The sequence below is a fragment of the Erinaceus europaeus genome, chromosome 20 (genome assembly GCF_950295315.1).
Source record: "Erinaceus europaeus chromosome 20, mEriEur2.1, whole genome shotgun sequence".
Classification (NCBI taxonomy): Eukaryota; Metazoa; Chordata; class Mammalia; order Eulipotyphla; family Erinaceidae; genus Erinaceus; species Erinaceus europaeus.
In genome coordinates this window covers 47,902,592-47,925,556 of record NC_080181.1, presented here as the reverse complement: position 1 = coordinate 47,925,556, position 22,965 = coordinate 47,902,592, and the positions used below count along the sequence as shown (strand labels likewise).

At 41.0% G+C, this 22,965-nt stretch overlaps 1 long non-coding RNA gene across 1 annotated transcript in view; it reads right to left on the bottom strand.

The window, feature by feature from the left end:
- LOC132534926 (uncharacterized) overlaps positions 1-22,509 on the bottom strand; it is a 312,136-nt gene extending 289,627 nt beyond the window's left edge. Inside the window, exon 1 of the long non-coding RNA XR_009546686.1 lies at positions 22,203-22,509. This is a non-coding gene — a long non-coding RNA (uncharacterized LOC132534926). The remainder of the gene's footprint in view (positions 1-22,202) is intronic.
- Between the last annotated feature and the right edge of the window lie 456 nt (positions 22,510-22,965).

The window sequence follows — 22,965 nt, the reverse complement described above, 5'->3', positions numbered from 1 at the left end:
TATGATTTCCTTGTTCAGAATCTGTGTAACATTTTGTTTCCACCATTTAATCAGGAAAATTGAAGAGCCAAGTAAGTCTGCCTTGCTGTATTACCACCCACACTTACTAATTTATTGGGCTCCTGCACATCTGAAAAACAATTATGGTGACACCTTTGAGAATGAGTTAGTTTAACAGACCTCAAAAAAAGGTGATATGAGAAACAGAATAAGTTACTACAGACACCTAGAAAATTCTTGCTCACAGACTGGCATACACCTATGCTATTTGGGGGGTTGTACATAATTGTGAATATAGGCATGAGTTAGTCCATTTGGGAGATAACTGGTTGTGTTATTACCAATAATATCTTCCCTAAGCATATATCATTCAACAGGGAAACCATTTGCTGAGCTCATTTGAAAGATATATTTATGTGTTAATGAGAGAGGGAGAGAGAACCAGAGCATCACTCTATCGTATGCAGAGCCAGGGACTGAACTCAGGACTTCATGATCACAAGTTCTGTGCTCCTCAGCTCACAGCCTCATAGGCTACTGGTTGTATAATGTAAATGTGTGTCTATGAGTGACTTATATTACTCATATCATTTAAATGGCTGTTTAACAGTCATCTGAATAGGAGTGCATTGTGAAAATAGAATATGAGTACATAATGGCTTTTCCTAGCTGTTTTTCAACATTGGAATGTTTAGAGAAGTAACAGAAAGCCAGGGAGTTTCCAAATGATGGAATACATTTTTAAGCATTCTTAAAAATATTTGCGAAGGTTTCATGCTAATAGCTCCCGTAAATGAACCACAGTGCCACAGATTGCTTCCTAGAGCAGCTTCTCAGAGCTGATGACAGAACTAGTCGCTTAATAGGAAAACTCTCTGCATTACCCGGATTTAAAATGTATGTGGACTGTCCATCTTCAACAACAATAATACATTATTTCCATGGTAACTCAGGGAGAGAACCAAAAGTTGTCAGCTCAGCATAACAACAAAGGGACCACGGAGGCAGCTCCTTGTCAATGTGTTGGCCAAGACAGTGCACCGCCAACACTTACTAAGGAAGCCATCAGGACTGTGACTGGGGACCACTGGGCTGTTAGAGAAGGAGCTGTCAAAGGAGAGGTAAATTATCATTTTGGGAAAATGAGAAAACAAACAAGAGTGGGGAAAGCATCCCATATATAGGGTTGTGGATTAAAATTGCAAATTAACTGAGACACTTAATAGTAAATGGACAATAAAAACAAATAAATCCATTATGCAAAGGGTTCCCAATGAAAAAAGTGAGCTGATGGATGTTGCTGACACTTAGATTCAGCTCCACTCCAAACACAATTAACAGTGGCATGATGCTAGTAATAGTGATCACTTTCACCATTCTCTCTATTTTTTTATTATCTTTATTTATTTATTGGATAGGGACAGGCAGAAATTGAGTAAGAAGGGGGAGATAGACAGGAAAAGAGACAGAGAGACACCTGCAGTACTACTTCTGCACCACTTGTAAAGCTTTCCCACTGCAGGTAGGGACCGGGGCCTTGAACCTGGGTCCTTGCACATTGTAACATGTGCTCTCAACCAGATGTGCCACCACCTGGCTCCCTTCCCTGCTGATTTTATTAAACTTGAATTGCAAAACATTCCATTACTTGGTAAATCCACTGTCATTTATTCTTCTCCCTTTTAATCAAGCAGACTTCTACAATGATTCAAATGCAAACAACAGAACTCAACTATCTCTAGTGGGTTTTCAGGATTCAAAAGAATTGTAGCAGACAGTATCTAGGGGCCTCTGAGGGACCAAGCAGATCTTCAAGGCCAAGTTCAATTCTCACAACAAGAGGAAGAGAGAGAGGGAGAGGGAGAGGGAGAGACAGCTAGGCAGAGACAGATAGCCGAGAGCACTGATTAAATCTGGCTTATGTTGGCGCTAGGGATTGAGCCTGGGACCTCTGAGCCTCAGGCATGTGAGTCTTTTGTTTCCTCAGTCTTATAATTATATTAACTGCCTTGTGTAAGATATAAAAGTACATTTTATCAATGTTCTAAGTTAAGGCTTAACACTTATTCTTAATCAAAATCTCCAGAGAAAAGTATTTCTATTTTCCATGTTTTTTTGTTTCTTTTCAGTTAGAGGCAGAGAAAGTAAAGAGATCACAGCACAGAAGCTTCCTGAAGTGTGGTGGGGGGGCTGGGCTAGAAACTACGTCACTTCCTGTGAGCAGTCCTATGTCTAATATCAACCATAAGCAGTCCAAATACCCATACATACCAGAACAGCCTCTGACTCATCATAAACACTCAATATGTAGTGAGTGGATGGATGAAGGTTAAAAATGGTCAATTAACAGAGTATCTATCACTGAGCTGCCTAGTCTAAATGCTTCTATCACGTCCAACTTCAGCTCCAGTCAGTCAGTGACCATAACCCCAACATGTGTCAACATGTCTTCTTTTTATCATTGAAAAGAAAATGTCATCTTTTTACTGGTTAAAGACTGAGAAGAGAGAAGGAGACAGAGAGAGTGAGAAAAAGAGAGACACTTGCAGCACTGCTTCATCACTTGTGAAGTTTCCCCCTGCAAGTGCTCCCTCAGTCCCTTGTCAATTTTTTTCAAATCAATAAACACATGTGTCTTTTTTGTTTGTTTGTTTGTTGTTGTTGTTGTTTTCTTTCCAGGGTTATCACTGGGGCTCGGTGCCTGCACTAAGAATCCACTGCTCCTGGAGGCCATTTTTTTCCCCATTTCATAGCCCTTGTTGTTGTTGAACACCTATTTCTTTATACAGAGCTGCCACCTCTCAAGTCCTAACTGCAATATCGTGACAGGACCCTTCAAAAGGCACCTTCCCTGTCTGCATAAGCCTTGCACCTACGCCGAACTCTGAGAAAGTCATCTTGGTGTCTCAACTTAACCTAGAGCTCAGTCTCTAGGCCCACAGTTACTCACACTCGACTTGTGTTAAGACCCGGTCCATCTCAGAGCCATCCGATGCACGGGCAGGCACTTCCTCCAAGCACCTGGCCATTGTCAATTACTGACGCCTCATTAGACAAATCACTTGCAACGCTGATGAGGTTTCCCTGAGCACAGAGGCCAGCTCGATCGATTGTCTCCCCACCTGTGGTTCAGACTGGCCAGCCAAAGGTTAGTGTCCTTCTCGGAGGTTTCCACCATGTCAGCAAAAAATTAGCAAAGAGGATGCCGATTTGTCAATAGAACACAGAGACAATTAATTAATGATTAGGGAACCAGGAGTTAGGGAATTGATAACAATGTGGGCCATCTTGGGTACATCTGCATGCATTTAGAAAATCTATAGCGGGAGAATTTGTATCTTACTGCAGAGAGGAAAGCGGTATGCTGAGAACCGAATTGAATAGGAGTGTATGGTGTGCAGAAAAGTGCTGAGCTTGTTCTTGGTGAAAGGTCAATGGGTTTATTGGGATAAAAACAGGAACACTGGTAAAATAGATTGACTATGATTCCCTCCCTAGCATGCTATTCATTTGACATTATTATTATTATGGGAACATTTCTCAGCTCTGGTTTCTAGTGGTACAGAGTACTGAACTTGGGGCTTCAGAGCCTCAGGCCTGAAAGTCTTTTGGAGAACCATTATGCTATCTTCCTGCCCCCCCCCACATGCTATTTATTTTTTGCCTCAGAAATTGGGTTCATTGATTGAGATTCACTTATTTATTCACTCAGTATATACTTATCAGGCATCCCTTGTGGGCCAGACACTGGAGCATCAGAATAAAAAAAAAAATTTTTTTAAAGACATTAAATAGACTTCTTCCCTATCTTTTTAAAAAGCTGGGGTTCTGGCAAGAACTCAGATTTTAGAAAGAAATAAAGCAACTAATTTTAAATTGCTGTGATGTGTGTTGAGAATGTCCTGACTATGTTCCCAGGTGGGAGAGATGGCTAGGAGAGGTGGTTCATCATGAAAATCGAAGTGTGCAGTCTAGTCTTTTTTTTTTTTTTCCTTTGAATATGCTAGGGCTTGGGTGTCCCTCTGCAGGTAAGGCAGCATCTCTAACAGAGCAGAGGCTGGAGATGGGGGTGGGTGGGGGGGAGTTGACAAGGCCTCAACTGTTGGAAGTGTCAGCAGTGGGGAAATGTATCAGCTTGGGTTTCTCTCTGGCTTTATTTAAAATTCTGCTGTGCCTCTCGCCTAAGGGTGTATCTACAATCACTGAAATTGACGGGGGTGTCCCAGGTCATTTTTCTGACAGTTTGCAAATCACTTGAGCCTGCTGTTCCCATTTAAACGGCAGCAGTGGGGAATCGTGCAGATTCAAAGGAGCAGTGCCTGCACGCCAGGCTAAGATTTTCAAATGTTAGAAGGCTCAGCACCAAGCAGAGATGCCACACAGCACTTCATGTCACCTTGGACAAAACATTTCGATCCTCCACCAATTGCTGGGTAAAATTGTCAAGGAATTCGGGCCAGAAAGTCACAGGAGCAGGCATCCTAGAGAGCAAGAGAGAGCTGTCTTGAACTCTTTCACATTTTTTTTTAATCATCTCACATGAAGTCTCCCAGGCCAGGCTCCTCCTTTAAGGGGATTCTCTTCCCTAGACCCTTCCTTCTGACACCAGGTTTGATCAAGTCCAACCCAGAGAGTCAAGGTCAAGTGTTGTCTGGCCAAACAAGATGAAATTTCAAAAGCCTCCAGCTGAAGATAAAGCTGTTAGCATCTGCTGCTGCTGGTGTGTGTGTGTGTGTGTGTGTGTGTGTGTGTGTGTGTGTGTGTGTGTGTGTGTGTGTTTCCATCCAGCATTACTCTCTGCTCACTTGCATACCTGCACTCCTGTGCAAAATCTCTTTCTGCCAAATGTATCACCACTTCCCTGCAGGCCTATTTACGTACAATTACATTGATTATCCAGTCAATTCTCTCCCCTGTGAAAGCAGAAAACTGATTTTGCTCCTGGTTTTTGTGTTCATTAGATTCTTAGGGCAAAGGCACATCTTACTTTCTCTATTTTCTTGATAGTTTTTGTTTTACTTTTTTAAAAAAAAATTTATTGGAAAGAAATAAGTGAAGAGGCAATTAAAAAAATCAACTTATCTCCTTCTTCCAAAAATAAAGGCTTTTAGAAAATCATTTCTGCAAAGTGGATGTTTTTAAATGTGTATGTAGAATAATTTTCTCTTGACTGTTTTGTACCTTTCTCAGTTGACAAGGCTAATATAGTCACAGATAAATTCATCTTCTGCTTGGATTATTGATAATATGTAATATTCCTTTGGACTTATCTTCTATAAATCCAAATCAAAACAACTGGTCCACTCAATCTGTCTCTCACATTTATCTATTGACTCAAGAAGTAAGTGTTTTCTTTTTAAAAAATAGAAATACAGCTGTGTTTCTGTTTGAAATAACCATTTGTTATTTCTTTGAAAGGTTTAACTCTATTTGAGTAGGAGAGGCAAAATGCAGGAGGCAAATATATTAGAGACTTGAAGTTTTTAATATGCTCTCTTTTAAGTATTTTTCATAAAAACTGAAAAGTTGCTAAAAATGAATCTGTAACTAGCTGAAGATATGACCACATAAAAACCTTTCCCAGCTACGTAGGTGGTATTAACAGAAGACAGATAGATAGATAGATGATAGATAAATAAATAATAATATGGCTTCTTCCAACATGAAGACCCCAAATCTCACCTGCTATATTCTTACTTTTAGGTTCTTGATTATTAAACAGTTTGTTCCGCTTTATATCTTAATGCTTTTCAGCCACCAAGTTTCAGATGCTATCACGACGCCAACCTGACTTCCCTGGACAGATGACCTCACCAGTGAGTCCTGGAATCCCACCTCCCTAGAGCCCTCCCCCCACTAGGGAAAGATAGTGACAGACTGGGGGTATGGATCCACCTGTCAAAATCCATGACCAGTGGAGAAGCAATTATAGAAGCCAGACCTCCCACCTTCTGCACCCCATAAAGAATTTTGGTCCATATATCCAGAGAGATAAAGAATAAGGAAGCTTCCAATGGAGGGTATAGAATGCTGAACTCTAGTGGTGGGCATTGTATGGAATTGTATCCCTCTTATCTCACAGTCTTGTCGATCATTATTAAATCACTAATAAAAAGGAGTTGCAAAAAAAAAAAAAAGAATGGGTGGATGGGTAGATGGCTGGCTGGCTGGCTGGATTGATGGATGAGTAAAAGATAGATAGATAGATAGATAGATAGATAGATAGATAGATAGATAGATAGATAGATAGATGATAGATAGACAGACAGACAGACATGTAGATGGATAGACGAATAAATAGATGAGGCCACTCAGTGGTAAATTTATGGTCTGAATCTGAAGACCTAAGAGGTAAGTAGCCAATCATGTAAGTTCCAGGGCAAAGACAGAAAACTTATTATTTCACCTTAAGTAGTCAGGGAGATGGAACAGGCCCTTAGTGGATTGACTGATGCCCATGCATAGGAGGAGGGCAACCTATTTTACTCAGTCTACCAACACAAGCCTTATCTTCCTCCAGAAGCAATCTCAAAATACACCTTTTTAGTTTAAATCAACCCATTTAGTTAAATAACATTTAACATTTAACTAAATGTTGGGACACCTGCAGAACAAGATCAAGTGGACAAACATGAAAACCTCTAGCAGCAGCCTTGTAACTAAATGTTCTGCTCAGTGAGATGAAAGTCTAAGCACTGAGTCTGACTTTGAATAAGTCCTTTTAGATATCCCATGTCTAACCCCCAGCCCTTGGCCCTGGAATCTGACTGTGGTGGGAAATTCTGGAGAACTCCACTGAGCTCTGTTAAGTGGTTGATTGCTGAAGCGCCAGGGTAACTCTGCGTCACCTACACTTCCAGAAGAGGAAAATAAAGTATTACCTGTTTCACGCTGCTGTTATTTGGGGCTTTCAGTCACTTGCAATTGGGTCTAATCTTAGCACTTTTATGTGGAAAATGGCCAGGGAGAAAAACTCATGAACAGATAATGACCGTTTGCTATTGCCATAAATGGATGATTGGAATGAACAACCACAGGAAATGATAGACTAGTTACTGCATTTCCTGTTTTAGGAAGTAAAAGATTTACACTCAGAAAGGTAAGCTATCTTTCCCGAATTCACGTAGTGAGGATGTGACCACGTTCAGTTTTGAGGAAGTTCACTGACTACAAATCATGTTCTTTGTGATGGTATCATGCTGCCTCCCAGACTCTAAAAGCTGGTTATGCTGCCAAGAACATATGTGTACACAGATCTTTTTGGATCAATGTGTTGGGTTCCTTAGGATATATCCCCAGGAGGGGAATTGCAGGGTCATAGGGTAGGTCCATTTCTAGCTTTCTGAGAGTTCTCCAGACTGTTCTCCACAGAGGTTGGACCAATTGACATTCCCATCAGCAGTGCAGGAGGGTTCCTTTGACCCCACACCCTCTCCAGCATTTGCTGCTGTTACCTTTTCTGATGTGTGACATTCTCACAGGAGTGAAGTGATATCTCATTGTTGTCTTGATTTGCATTTCTCTGACAATCAGAGACTTGGAGCATTTTTTCATGTGTTTCTCTTGGCAGCACAATTTGTAATAGCCAAAACCTGGAAGCAACCCAGGTGTCCAACAACAGATGAGTGGCTGAGCAAGTTGTGGTATATATACACAATGGAATACTACTCAGCTGTAAAAAATGGTGACTTCACCGTTTTCAGCCGATCTTGGATGGACCTTGAAAAAATCATGTTGAGTGAAATAAGTCAGAAACAGAAGGATGAATATGGGATGATCTCACTCTCAGGCGGAAGTTGAAAAACAAGATTAGAAAAGAAAGCACAAGTCGAACCTGAAATGGAATTGGAGTATTACACCAAAGTAAAAGACTCTGGGGTGGGTGGGTGGGGAGAATACAGGTCCATGAAAAATGATGAATGACATAGTGGGGGTTGTATTGTTAAATGGGAATCTGGGGAATGTTATGCATGTAAAAAAAAAAAAGAAGTAGAAACGCAAAGCAGAAATTGACTGAGTTTGGAGTATGGCACCAAAGTAAGAAAGCAGAAGTACACTAGAGTTTGTAGTGAGTACCTCCCTAATACTTCCTCTCCACTTTTCCAAGCTTTGGGTCCATGATTGCTCAACAATTTGTTTGGCTTTGTATGTTAACTCTCTTTTCAGTCACCAGGTTCCAGGTGTCATCAGGATGCCAGCCAGACTTCCCTGGATTGAAGACCCCACCAATATGTCCTGGAGCTCAGCTTCCCCAGAGACCCACCCTACTAGGGAAAAAGAGAGGCAGACTGGGAGTATGGACTGACCAGTCAACGCCCATGTTCAGCGGGGAAGCAATTACAGAAGCCAGACCTTCTACCTTCTGCAACCCACAATGACCCTGGGTCCATGCTCCCAGAGGGATAGAGAATGGGAAAGCTATCAGGGGAGGGGAGGGGATATGGAGATTGGGTGGTGGGAATTGTGTGGAGTTGTACCCCTCCTACCCTATGGTTTTGTTAATTAATCCTTTCTTAAATAAAAAAAAAAAAAAAGCTGGTTATGAGCAAGGTGAAAAACAGAAACATTTTTTTCCAGCATTCAGGATCTATAAGGTTCATTCCCAACTTCAGAGCCATTAAAACACAGGATTGAAAGTGTGGATGCTTACTATCAAGGACATTCACCCCTTGAGGAATTTCTTAAGCTGGAATGTACAGTTCAGTGAAAATATATAGACTATTAGTTTGACAATAAATAATAATAACTATTATTATTTGCCTCCAGGGTTATCTCTGGGGAACGGTTTCTGCACTAGAATTCCACTGCTTCTGATGGCCATTTTTTTCTATTTTATTGAATAGAACAGAGAGATATTGAGAGAGGAAGGGGAGATAGAGAAGGAGAGAGAAAGATAGATACCTGCAGACCTGCTTCAACACTGGTGAAGCTTCTTCGTGGCAGGTGGGGGTTGGGGGGCTGGAACGCAGGTACTTGCACTTTGTACTACATGCGCCTAACTGGTGCACCACTGCCCGGCCCCACAATAAATAATTCTAGTTTAAGAAACAAAGTAATTCCTTATGTTATCCATTTTCAGGGTAATATAGCCTGAGTGAAATAAAGGACTCTCTCTCTTTTTTTTTTTTTTTTTCTGCTATAAGAATTGCATGCACAACTCTTGGCTAACTTATTACCGTATCCAAGGGTTTTTTGCATGTTCAATCATACTCTTTCTTCACCTTCTTATTACTTAGAATAGTTTCTTATGTTTAGAGATTTAGACACACAAGTATTCAACTGTTTCCCATTTAAATATACTTGTCAATATACTTAGAAGCATGTTCAACCTTGATTTTATGTTATAGGTATTTTCCAACATTTACTTTAGGTTCTTAAATTCATTCAAGCCTTCAAAGATGACTCTTATCCATTCCGGAGGTCTTAGCTGAATTGTCCAGCACAATTTAACATACTATAATAAGAAGCATAGACTTCATTGGGTTACAAGAGAACACCATGAATTCCAAAAATGGTCTTTAGAAGATAGAGCTATAGAGGGATACAGGTTATCTTCTGACCCACTGGCTTCCCATTGATGTTCAGATACTTGGCTTTATGTGCCTCGGGGCTTTGACACACAGGTATCCAATTATTTTCCATTTAGATATACTTGTCAGCACCTTTGCTTTTCAACTCTGGGCTTGGGTTGCCTAAGTTTCAAAAGGAAATTGATGTTGAAAAGAATAAGGAGAGGTTTGTAGATGTTTGACTCCTTGCCTTCCTCTTTCACAAATTAGGATAGCTGAAATTCAGAGCAGGCAGGTTGATCTCACTGGAAAGGAAGCTCACTGTAGAAGTAAAGCCAATGTGCTTGCTGTCCACATATGAAGAATGATAGAGGCAAGATGGTACCCTGAATACCTTCTTCACTCAGCTGGCAGCTGTTCCATACACCCACCCACCATTCCAGCATACTGGCTTTGTCTCAGAATTGGATTTCTAATCTCCTTTTTTATTTTTTAATGCTATGGAATTTGTCCAGAAGTTTTTCATATAAATATTCTTAAATTGGGGAGCTGGGCAGTTGCACAGTCAGTTAAGTGAACATATTACCAAGCTCAAGGACAGGAATCCCTGGTCCCCCATCTGTAGCAGGGACACATCAGGAGCAATGAAGCAGGTCTGTGAGTGTCTTTATTTCCCCCTCATATTTCCCCTTCCCTCTCAACTTCAATCTGTCCTATCTAAAAAAAAAAAGAAGAAGAAGAAGAAGAAGAAGAAGAAGAAAGAAAAGAAAAAGGAGAAAAAAAAAAGTTCCCCAGGAGTGGTGGATTCTTAGTGTCAGCATGGAGCCCCAGTGACTAAATAAATTTATTTAGCCCTGGTGGCTAAATAAATAAATAACAAAGATTCTTAAATCCAAAGGTCAATCCAGTCACTTGTTGTCTAGATTTTTCCTATCAATTTAACTTGGACTATACAAGTCAATCATCTCTGAGCAGCCAACATATGTTAACTGCCTGATTGAATGAGTTGATATGCTTTATTCTACAGAGCATGAGATGGAAAGAGAGAGAGAGCCTGTTTAGTGCTGTTTATCACACCTGAGCCTATTCAAGGAATAGTTCAAATTTTATTGAAATTTATATTTTAATGGCCCCGTTAGCAAAAAAAAAAATCATAATAATATTTTCTGTGAGCAGCTTCTGAGCCATGGTGCTGCAGCTGATGAGTCTTCCCCATGGAGTACTGGAAAGTTCAAGTATGCTTAAGGGGGAGATTCAGTAGTCCTCTACAGCATTGTGTTACCATCACAAAATGTCCCTTGATTTAGCACCGGCAGTTCAAGTGTGATTATAAATTATAGAGTAAGTCATGATGGGAAAGGGGAATAAATATTTTACCTGGGGGTTTCCAAGACACTCTCTAGACACTAGAGAGCTTTAAATCTGCTTGTCTTTATTGTTTTTCTCTCTCTCTCTGGTATGATGAGTTGAAACATGGGGTTTTGATACAGCTTTTCTAAAAACTGGATAAGAATATTTTCTGGCGATGTAGGGAAACTTGTTTGCTACTGTCATGTAAATTCTTTGATAAGGATTACATTCTATCACTCTATGAAAAAAATCACTTCGATTGTAGAGAATTCAAAATAATACTATTTGGATAAATCTTTTGTGAGTTTCGGAACAGTTAAGCTTCATAAATCGCAATTTTCTAGCCATTAACATTGGAAGACTATATGAGACAAAAGATGTCATAGGTGTGGTCGGGAAGCAGAAAATGGCTGATCATTGTCATTTGGAATGATACCATGATACATGCTGCCTAGGCCAGCTAGGTGCTCAGTGTTATGATCAACTATCTTAAACACGATGGGTGGAAATACAGGTACAGAAGCCAATGCAAAACCGCCTTTACGACTGTAATCATCTTGAAACCACTGGGTAAGGTTCAGAAAAGAAAGCTGAATGGTGCTGGTCCTCAGATAACAAGTAGGTAGCCTGGTCATTATAGTTCTGTATTATTATTTCTTAAAACTTAATTTATTGTATTTGAAAGAGCAAGAGAGAAATTGAGAGGGAGACAGACAAACCCTTGTAGCACAGCTTCACTGCTCGTAAAGCTTTCCTGTTGCAGGTGGGGGCTGGGGGCTTGAACCTTGGTCCTTGTGCATGGTGATATGTGCACTTGACAAGGTGTGCCACCACCCAGCCCCTAGTTTTGTATTATATCCTTGGAAATTGCCGAGAATGCATTTTAAATGTTCTCACCCTCAGAAAAAGAAATATAATTCTACCAGGTGATGGAGGTCTTGGCTTCTTCTTCTTCTTCTAGCGTTTGCCCTTCTTCCATAGCCAGTCAACAGCATCAGGTTGAGCCTGATGTAAAGTTTCGAGACCTCCTTTGAATCTGGAGAGGTGGCAGTCGCTGACTATGTGGGTCATAGTCTGTCTGTAGCCGCAGGGGCAGTTCGGGTCGTCTCTGGCTCCCCAGCGATGGAACATAGCGGCGCACCAGCCATGGCCTGTTGGATAGCGATTGAGGAGGGCCCAATCATAACGTGCTAGGTCAAAGCCGGGTTGACGCTTGCAGGGGTCTGTGATGAGGTGTTTGTTCTTTACCTCAGCTGACTGCCAACTCTGTTTCCAAGAGTCTGGAACAGAGAAGTTCAGTGTAGGCATAGGGGACCAGATTGGGTGACGAGTAGTCAAGCGTTGGACAGGGTGGGCGAAGATATCTGCGTATATTGGCAGGTCCGGTCGAGCGCAGACATGAGAAATGAACTTAGATGATGCCGCATCCCGACGAATATCTGGCGGGGCGATGTTGCTAAGAACTGGCAGCCATGGAACCGGGGTGGAACGGATGGTTCCAGAAATGATCCTCATGGAGGAATATAATTGGGAATCGACCAAGTGGACATGGGGGCTACGGAACCATACTGGGGCACAGTATTCTGCAGTGGAATAGCATAATGCCAGAGATGATGATCATAGTGTGGAAGCGCTCGCGCCCCATGAGGAGCTGGCCAGTCTTGCAATGATGTTATTCCTTGCGCCCACCTTTGCTGCACTTTTTATGAGATGTTCGTGAAATGACAGGGTGCGATCTAGAGTAACGCCAAGATAGACTGGCTGGGCTTCATGCTGGATTCTTGTATCGTCAAGCTGCACATTAAGCTCACGCGTGGCCGAGGCATGGTGTAGATGGAAAACAGATGATACCGTTTTTTGCAGTGCTAGGGATTAGTCGCCATTTTTTACAGTAATCAGATATCAGAGACATGTCTTTCGTGAGTGTTTCCTCGAGGATGTCAAACTTTGATGCCTGAGTTGCACAGCAGATATCATCGGCATAGATGAACTTCCTTGAAGAAGTTTCTGGAAGGTCATTGATGTAAATATTAAATAGCGTAGGAGCCAGAACAGAGCCCTGGGGAGGCCACTTGAGACAAGTCTCCATCTGCTAGACTTGTCACCCAGATGCACCCGGAATCTTCTGTTTTGGAGAAGAAAAGATATAGTGTTGGCCACCCATGGAGGCAGGCATCTTGAGATCTTGACTAGGAGACCACGGTGCCAGACCATGTCATAGGCTGCTGTGAGATCAACAAAGACAGCACCTGTCTTTAAATTCTTCTGGAATCCATTTTCAGTGTAAGTTGAGAGGGCCAGGGCTTGTTCGCAGGTAGATCTTCCTGGGCGGAAACCAGCTTGGGTGGGTGATAGGAATTTCTCTGTAAGAGGAGAAATACGTGACAGAAGCAGCCTCTCAAGGAGTTTGTAACACATGGAGAGGAGAGAAATTGGTCTATAGCTGGCGGCCAGTGTTGGGTCTTTCTTTGGTTTCAATACCAAATCTTAGCTAAGATTATATTAATACTTTTTATTATAGAGAAGTGGAGCAAATTAGCACATTGTGTGCCCTGAACTTATAAAGTAGTATATGTGAATTTCATTAATAAAATGGGCATTTGAAAAACCATATGATAAAAAATTAAACACATAAAAAAGCCTATGTCGTCCATTGAAAGGAGCTTTACTTTCTTCCTTCCATCCTTTCATTCATTCTTTTTATTTTTTAAGAGAGAAATGCAGGAAGAGAGAACGAGTGAAAGAGAACAGGGCACTGAAGCTTTCTTGAGTGTAGCGGAGGCCGGGCTCAAACCTGGGTCTTGCACATGGCAAAGCAGTGCACTATCCAGGTGAGCTATTTGTTCAGGGTCTCCTTTACTTACTCTCTGCCTTTCTGTCCCTATATAAAAACAAAAACAAAACAGATTTAAATTAAACCAGAAAGACTACTACCTCCATCAAGTGACACAGTAAAGTACTTTCATACTGAATCTCATTCATCTATTTCATTTCTCAGTAAAACTCTACGGGCAGTTTTATTTTCGCTGTTTTATAAAAGACAATGCCAGGACACAGGAGGAATAAATCAATCACCCCTGGATTTCACTTAGGAAGTGGAAAAGGCAAACCTAGATTCTCTGATCCCAAGTGTGTTTGTGGTCCTTGCTCGTGTCTCATTCTTAAAACTGGAGAAGCTGTGGCACACAAGGAAATTCTTTGTCTTCCTTGACAATGAAGTCACAAACCAAGCTGGCACATGAAGACTGAGGATGTGAATGGAACATCGGTGCTTGTTTGTTCTGTTTCCAGCACACATACCCCTACCCCCACCCCAGCCCCCTGCTCTGTTGGTGTCTGCTGTTCCAAGTAGAAAGCTTTAAACTAATACGAAAGTTACTGTTTCCAACAAGGAAAAAAAAATGCATGTATTTCCTTGTACTGCTAAAATTAAATGATTTGACCTTGAGGCAACAAGCAGGTTAAGTTCTCAACTTACAAGAATCTGGCCAGGATTGTTCATTCTAATAGAAATGTTATGAGTTTGTTGGAACTCTATGTCATGGATATAAAAGTCAACAGAAGAAAATTATGGCTTAACTAGCAATGTCTCTGTTTTCTGCCAACACAAACACTATCCCCCAATGCGGCCATGAAAGATGTTCTTATCAGAAATGGACCAGACTGATATAAAATCCAATTACAGAAGTAATATATTCTAGAGAGAAGAAATTGCAACACTGGTGAGTCATGGCCTTGTGATCTAGATGTGAAATGACAAAGTGACTCAGAGCTGCTGGTACAACATGGTCCCAGCTGGCTGAAAGCATGCCGGACCCCCTCCACCACCACCACACATCTCCAGCAGTTTCAATAAGCTTGGATTTCAATACATCTAAAAACCAAACCCACTCCTGTTACTCTTCTGCCCCCATCACCAGTTTCCACAGCATCCAGAAAGTTTATTTAAAAATAACAAAATGAGTTTATATGTCATTCTCCTGCTTGACAATCCCCAATGGTTTATCCATCATACTCAGAATGTTCCAAACTGGACCAAACTCTCCCTGGTCTGCACCACCTTATTCTGATTTTCCACTACTCACTCAGTGCACAAGAATAACTCACTGGTCTGTAGCAAGGGAATCTTGTTCTCTCCCCACTGTCTATGCCTGAAGTACTTCCTTTGCTAGAAACAAGCTTCTACCTTCTGTTCACCATTTCCTTCTTAGTCTAAGGCTAAGCACCACCTACCCAGAAAAGGCATCTCTAATCACTCTATCAAAAATAACTTCTAGGGCTGGGGAAATAGTGTAATGGTTGTGCAAAAGACTTTCATGCCTGAAGCTCTGAGATCCCAGGTTCAGTCCCCAGCACCATCATAAGCTTAACAGTTCTCTAGTCTCTCTCTCTCTCTCTCTCCCTCTCTCTCTCTCTCCCTCTCTCTCTCTCTCTCCCTCTCTCTCTCTCTCTCTGTGTATGTGTGTTTATCCTTCCCTCTGTATATCTACCTCATTAAAAATAAAATCTTGTTAAAAATAAAAATAAAATAATTTCCATGGATCAAGAGATATTTCACCCAGATTGTGGAGCAGTGCGGCCGTGTCTGTCCCTTTCTGCCAGCTCTAATTTGATTTATCACATGCAATTTTCATCACAGGACTTACCTTTTTTATGAATTTAATTGGATAATGAGCATTTAGACTAGTTTACTTGTTTACTGCTTATTTTGCATGACTACAGGTAAATTTTTAATGTTTATTTATTTTTCCCCTTTTGTTGCCCTTGTTGTTTTAGTTATTATTATTGTTGTTGTTGTCATTGTTGGATAGGACAGAGAAAAATGGAGAGAGGAGGGAAAGACAGAGAGGGGGAGAGAAAGACAGACACCTGCAGACCTGCTTTACCACCTGTGAAGCGACTCCCCTGCAGGTGGGGAGCCCAGGGCTCAAACCGGGATCCTTATGCCGGTCCTTGTGCTTTACACCACGTACGCTTAACCTGCTGTGCTACTGCCCGACTCCCAACTACAGGTGATTCTATGAGCGGAGGAGAAGATTCATCTATCTAGTTTACGCCTAAGCAGCCTCCCTCACCAACAGTGCCTGACACTGGAAATGATGTGTGATGGGTGGGACAAGCTGGTGACACTGATTCACTGCTGGAGCTGTAGGCTCTCCAAAGAGATGGGCAAGGAGTTGAGGCTCTCTGTAACCCTGACGCCATTGATGGCATCCATGCCTTCCTCCCCAGCCTGGGAAATTCACCCTGGACACTAATCAGAAAGAATCTAGTCATGGCTTTTACCTCTGCTATGCTGTTCATTAAAAAGACAGAAACTCCCAGGTAACTTATTAATGCCAAGCACAAATTCATGAAGAGGGTGGATAGTATCCAATCTGATTCAAACTTCCACTTCTCAACAACATTCCAGACCTTTCCTTTGAGCCTTTTGAAATATTTGATCCAGCAGCAGGACCCCCTCCCCAAACCCCTGCTTTGATCTGCACATATGTGAATGTTTCCTTCACTTTCCTCTTCTAACCAGAACCCAATTGCTCCCTGGAGAACAGTCTTTCCATGGAACTGACTCTTTCAAGTGGTGACTGTTTCCACTCCTATGCTTCTTACCATCTGACTGTAGGAGGAGAAGACAGACATTTGGTACTTGCTCAGTTCACTGTCACCCTTGAAGGCTCTACTTCTATCAAAATTTATGGCTACGTCACTATCAGTGCTCTATGTTAGCAGTTCATCTTTCAGACCCTTGAGCTACTGGCTTCCAGGGGTCTGGAAGTTTCCAGAGTTCCACACCCTTTAAATTAGTCTTCCACATAGGAGGTTATCCTGCATACTGAAATTTTACACTATCTCCTCCCTCTCTAGCCAGTGTCTCTGATATCTCTTTCTCATTTCATTTAATAACCCAGAGTCTACTATAATATATTAAAGTTCCCCCTTTTTAGTACCCATCCTACTCTTTTTCTCATCTTTCTATCTTCTCCTTCTAGTTTTCTGTGCTGTCTAAACCCATGGTTCTCAGAGCATGCCCCTCTCCCCCCAGCAATGACAGGGCCATCACCCAAGAGCTTATTGGGAATGAAAAAAATCACAGGCATCACACTGCTGACCCAGCATCTGTACACACGGAGCACAGATAACACCAGAACCCACACTCTAGCTTGTCTGCATTGCCAAGGCAACACAAACCATGGTAAGCAGTGGCACTTGGCAGTCACAAACTCAAGTGAGCTCTTGGCGCAACAGAAGTAAGTAAGGACCAGTCAGAATCATCCAGGAACTCTTTTACTCTTTTATCTGTTCTTTGATTGTCACAGATGCCCAACAACATTCTTTCTCTCTCTCTCTCTCTCTCTCTCTCTCTCTCTCTCTCTCTCCCTACAGGGTTATTGCTGGGGCTCAGTGCCTGCACTATGAATACTAGTCTCCTAGAGGACATTTTTTCCCATTTTGTTGCCCTTGTTGTTATATCTGTTGTTGGGTAGGAAAGAGAGAAATCGAGAGAGAAGGGGAGGGAAAGACAGAGAATGCGAGAGAAAGACAGATACCTGCAGACCTGCTTCACCACTTGCAAAGCGATTCCCCTGTGGGTATGGAGCTGGGGGTTCGAACCAGGATCCTTACACTGGTCCTTGCGTTTCCAGCCATGTGTGCTTAGCCCACTGTGTTACCACTCAGCACCCCCTTCCTTTACTCTAAGTTGGCATCTTTGTTTCCAGTACCAATGTACAGTTGTAAACAAGACTGCCCATGTGTGCATAACCTACTATCAACAGTCACTTTCTCATATCCACATACATACTTTTTTCTTCTTTACTGGACACATCATCTCGCTCATTTTCACTGGACTCTACCACCTCTCAAAGTCAACACACAGTCATGGCACTGGTGGTGATATTCTGTCTCTGTACTTGCTTCTTCTAATGATTTGAAATAGTCTTTGTCTAGAGTGGTTTCCGATCATTAATCTTTGAAAGTTGTAATAAATATGAATGTTATTTTCTTCAAAAAGGTGAATTCAAGAACCACAGATGTCTTATGCATCAATCTGCTTTTGATAGAAAGCAAGAAATAATTAGACTTTCCATCAACACATAAGCTATTTTCTCATATCCACACATAGCTGTCAACAGTAAGGACACCAACTCTTCACTAAAGTCATTGCTCATCATAAAACTATTACTGAACTCTTTTTAATCCATCTCTGAACCTTTACATTTTTTTTTATTCCCGATTGCTTTCTATTTGTGTGAGAGTATTATAATTAATTTAAAAATGAATGCATGGAAAAATGAACAAGTCTGGCTTTCTTCTTGTGTCTTCAAAAGTGCATAATTTAAACAGATTTTATAATAAAGCTATAATAGCTAGCTTTTATGTGCATACCCTGAGAATTGATTCCACCACTTAAAGACCTACAACCAAACATTTTTCTCTCTGAATCAGTCCAACCTCAGTCACCCGTAGAGGGCTAGTAATCAGCTTTCACATAATCAAATAACAAGAATACTTTGATTTCTGAGAATCGTATCATTCACCATTTTTACAATGCCACTATGTTACTAGTTAGTGAAGCTCATGTATATTCTTATAGCAGAGCATTTTCAATGTATAAAACAGTAACTTTCCAGAACAATCTCCTTGGTCTAGGTAATACTTCAGTAATGTTTTCCTGTTTCTTGCATCATAGCTATGCTAGCAAAGGCATATGTTCACACAAAAATGAGCATATTTACTGACATGGATCATGGAGTAGAGTATTGAGATGATGTAACCTTGCTGTAAAGCTTTATGGACAATGATTCTCGATGATGCCTGATTTCATCAGACCACTGGCCACTGAGCCAATCTGCACCTGGACTTGCACAGCTAGCACCTATTACACAACAGAAATTCAAAATTATTGGTCAAACGAATAAATAATTGATGTAGACTTAAAATCAAAAGTTTTTGCTGAATTTTCAGAACAATAACTGGAAGAAGGCCGCATTTAGGAAGTCGATTATGAAATGTAATAATATAATGGATAAAATAGAGAGCAAACACTATGTATGCAGATTGAGCATACAGAGTGGCAAGGCAGTACATTTTCTACTAGAAAGTAGAGTGAAAGAACACAGTTTCAAAAACCATGAAAGAAATCCTGAGAAGGACATTACTGTCTCAAGTGAACTGTTAATCAAATACAAGAGAAGTACAAAGTCGCTTTTTTAGAGACAGAAAAGACTCAAAGTTTGCTTCCATTACACAAGTCCCTTGGCAGTCGGTTAACCATGTGCTATAGTGAAGTCAGAGACATGAGATAGCAGTGTCAAATCTGTACATCAAAACACAGGGGCCAGAAGACAGCTCACTGAGTAGAGTTTTCAGTTTTCCCATGTGTGAGGACCCAGATTCAAGCTCCTTCCACCCCCCAGCATCACATGAGAACACCACACAGGACACCAGAAGCATCATGAGTGATGAAGTGGTATTGTGACACCTCTCCTGTATTTCTTGCTCTCTGTATCTCTTTATCCCTCTTTGTTTTTCTTTTCTCTACCTGAAAATGAAGAAAAGAAAAAGCTATGGAATCACACAGGTGTGAATCCCAGGTGGAAATAAAAAAGGTCTGTAGAAGGAGGCGGGAAATCCCAATATGATTCACAGAGAAGTTGCCTTCTAGGAAAGAAACTAGGGGAGTTAAGAGGGTCCTATTTGTCTTGATATGTTAAAAGAAGAGACAGATATAAAGTAGGAAAAAGACAAGTGGAATCTTCTGGAAGCCCAAACAGAAATACAAAATAAAACATTTCAAATCACCATGTATTGCTCAGCTCTCTGAAGAATAAATTCAAATTATCCTGTTCCACAATAACCTAAAATATTTTTTATTACATTTTTACTTTTATAATCAAGTAACAGATGATTTTTATTACACAAGGGAACACAGAACTCACCACTCAGGCATGTTAGAGGAAAAGTGAGATTACAAAGGCTAGGAAATGAAGGGAGTATGACAGGTAAAAGGTGAGGATTCATGTCTAGCAGTCAAGAGAGACTCTGTAATCGACTGGCAAAAAAAAAAAAAAAAAAAACAGGAACTCAACACATGCATACGGTCTGCATAGACATGTCAAGAATTGACACCAATACCTCTCCAAGAACAACAGAGAAAGTGAAAAGAGCTGCTTTGAAGAGCCACAGGGGTCAGGGGTCAGGGATGAACCAGGGACACTTCCTCTTTGACATGTGAATTTCTAGAACACTTTAAAGAATTAATACGCGTTCAAACGTCATTACTAGACGTCCTCTAGTGAAGAGTGTGTTGGTGCTGCTGAGGCAAAAGAAGATGTGAAACTTCTTCACTCAAATCTTTCTATCTAATTTAATTCTGTGCTTTTTTTTTTTTGAAAAGACTATACAGGATGCTTTGGATGATGGGTATTACCTACTTGTGACTATATGTAGCAGGTGTCTGTCTGTTCCCCAGTTTCCCCCAACATAATGGGTAGTAGCTAATTGTCACTCTTTAGGATGAGGCATCATTTCTAGAATCCTTGACAAATGTTTCACCTTCTCATTGCCAAGGGTCTCAGATTATTCCCTTAGGATCCCTTCATCAAAATTATACATACACCTACGTACACATGTACTTTATGTACATATGCCTTGGTGATATTTCTTTAATATCACCAATCATCTCTATGTACTATAAAGTTCATTTTCACGTGCTATCTAGCATATAATGAATTCTTGGTAAATACCTGTTGAATGAGTGAATGACGACTAAATTGGTTGTGTCAGGACATGACACAGGATCATTTTCTACAGTTTCTGTGGCTGGAGCTACTTCATTTGCCTAATGAAGACCGTAACTGGCAAAGGCCAATTCTATTTTAATTTAGACAGAGCATGCTCCTAATTTCCAGAACATGATGTAACGGGAGAGTCCTTCAAGTCATCCCTCCATGATGAAGATCATCACGATAATGAGACTGACAGTCACTGTGAACATTTCATATGTATTTGCTCTTGCAGAAGACATTTCTCGGAGCAATGTGTGTTTACTAACTCACTCAGCAGCAGCACTTAACAGTCATTCTAGGAAGTAGACATGAGGGCTGAATTATTGTATCATTGTATAAAGACAGAGAACATGTTAAGTTATCTCTTAAATGTTACCCCCTTAGGATATGGAGGCACCTGGTCCTGGGCCCAGGCAATCTGATAATGCCCAGAGAACTAAGGAGTTTCACATAATAATCCTGCATGCAGGCTCATGCTTCACTTCACACATGTGGTCCCATAGGGAACTTTAAAGTCATCACTCCCAGAAACTACTCATTAATTGTAGCTAGTATTTAAAAAGGTCCTTTGGCAGAATAAGTGGTCCTGCTTAAAGGGTTGGCGTTAAGACTGTCCATGTGTGTCACGGAGAACAGCAACTTTGTTCAAACTTCTTACAAGTCATTGTTTGGAAAACCCCGTTGGGGCCATAATGACATTCATCTATTCTGGATGCTTCTATTGTAATACCATCTAAAGGACCTGAAGATGGCTCACCTGGTGGCCAGAGTATCAGCAGGCCATGTGCAAGGTCCTGACTTAGCTCCTAGCACTACATAGAAACACTATGGTCAGAATCAGGGGACTCTATGGGTGGTGGTGCAGTGCTATTCTCTCTCTCTCTCTCTCTCTCCTCTTTCTCTCTCTCTCTCTCTGCCCCCTTCTCTAAAGAAAGAGTGAAGAAGTTGGACTCCAGAGGCTGTTCAGTGATATAGCACATGTATAAGACCCTGTTTCCTTCCTCAACAACAATAAAGTAAAAAAAAAAAAAAAAGAAAGAAAAGAAATACATACACCATCTCTAGATCTACCTGTTACTAGGCAAAACCTCAACATTCAGAAAATGTCTTTAAACAGCAATAATACTCAACAAATAACGAAACAAACTCTAGTGGGAAAAACAAACTCAAAGAGATAATGGTTCAAAACATGTTTCCACATGGCCCAGACAACAAAACATAGTGTGAGGAAGTCGAGAAGATCACTATTAATGTAACCAGTCAGAGAACTCATTCCATGGCTTGGGAAGCAAAATCACTCAACTGATGGAGTAAGTCAAGCGTAAAGCCAGGTAAAGTCGTTAAATTCAGATGTTATGAAGATTATAATCATAACCTGAGCTTTTTGCTTTCATGTTTTCTCTTCTCTTTTCTTGTAAATCCCTTCAATTCATTGACAGAACACTAAGCTTGTCAGTTCATGTCTGACAATGAAAAAATAATGCAACACTGAGGATTTTCTCAGCCTCTCAACTCCATTATCGAAATCATCCAAGGTAGGCAGAAGATAACTTACCAGGTGGAGTGTCTGCCTTGCCATCTGCGGAACCCAGATGCCAGTCTCAGCACCACATGGTGAGTGCTATGGCCCAAGGGGTATCTCTGGTGCTGAGGTCTCTCTCTCTCTCTCCAAATGAAAAAGTCAGCTTGGAGTGATCACATCATGTGTACAAGAGGCCTGAGGGCAAAAAAAAAAAAAAGGAAAGAAAGAAAGAAGAAAAGTTTAAGTTATCCAAATGTATAATCTGGGACATAATCAACCAAATGATACTGGTCTTCTCAGCAAGGCAGACATGTCCAGTAGCCACTGTCCACCATTTTTATGATCACTGAGGCAACATATCAGCAGTTCACATGAGTATAACAAAGGAGGCTCATGCCTTGTGTGTTTGTGGAGTTTCTGGTCACCCAGTGCTTTCAGTGGCATCTCTGAGTTACTGCAGGTGATGGAAACCCCAGGTCCTTATCAGCTCTTAAAGCAAATCAGCTCAAATTACCCACATTATTACTTTTCCAACCTCTGTGTGCATAAGAGGGAAACAAAGAGCTTAGACCTCTTCAAATAAGCTTGAAGCCCTCATTAACACTGTTGAGAAGACTATCCTTTTTTTTTTTGAGTCTGAAAGAGCTGAGTTTAGAGACTTTCAACACCTTCAGTGAGGTTCTGACAGTTTCATCAGAAATCATGACTCTGTTGACTTTGATGACTCTAGACCTGGCAGATCAGAAATTTCCTGAATAAATATTTTCCTTACTTACAAAGGTCATAGGAGGTTTGG